This window comes from Cynara cardunculus (assembly GCF_001531365.2).
Source record: "Cynara cardunculus var. scolymus isolate 2C chromosome LG 12, CcrdV1, whole genome shotgun sequence".
NCBI lineage: Eukaryota > Viridiplantae > Streptophyta > Magnoliopsida > Asterales > Asteraceae > Cynara > Cynara cardunculus.
In genome coordinates this window covers 36232509-36233384 of record NC_037539.1, presented here as the reverse complement: position 1 = coordinate 36233384, position 876 = coordinate 36232509, and positions in this window count along the sequence as shown.

Genomic DNA, 876 nt, shown 5'->3' with positions numbered 1-876 from the left:
GTTCACCGTGTTCATGCGATGTTTTTACAAAAGTACCCTCTGAACCGTTGTTCACAGGCATCTCAATTAATATATTAATTAAATGATTATTTTTATAGTCTCATTTAATAAGGACCGTTTGATGAGAAAATGAACGATCAAGATCGGGTTAACATAGTTTGCACAATAGTTTTGGTTAGTATTTGAACCAGCCCCGAGAGAGATATAGATATAGATATATATATATATATATATATATATATATAGACTTAATCAAATGAGAACTAGATAGTTTGTGGTAACTGTGAGGTCCAATATGAGCCAATCATTTTAGATAATTAATGTTATTTACTAAAATAAAACAAAAGGTAAATTAGTAAATTGTGTTGATTATTCAATTACTTTAATTAGTCCAATTTACTTTAATTAGTTTAATATATGTATATATATATATATATATATACACACACACACACATAGATAGACCAAATCCGGTGGCCTTCTCCAACACCCACCATCACTCCGGTGACCTCCTCCGGTCATCTTGTTGGTATCACAATGGTACCACAGTTGGTATCACAACGGTCTCAAAGTTTACGTGGTGTGTTTTGGGTATCACATTGTGTATCTTGTTGTATTTTGAGTATAACATGTGGTGTTCGTCGGAGGCCGGAGATAGGAGAGAGAAAGAGAGAGGAGAGATAAAAAAATTTAAAATACCTAAAATGCTCTATAATTATGACTTTAAGTCAAATTACCAAAAATATTAGTTTTCTAATTTATCCATTGATTTGTGGTTGAGATTGGATCTCACAGTTATCACAAATTAATCAGTTCTTCCTTGAATGAACCCTATATATATATATATATATATATATATATATATATATATATATA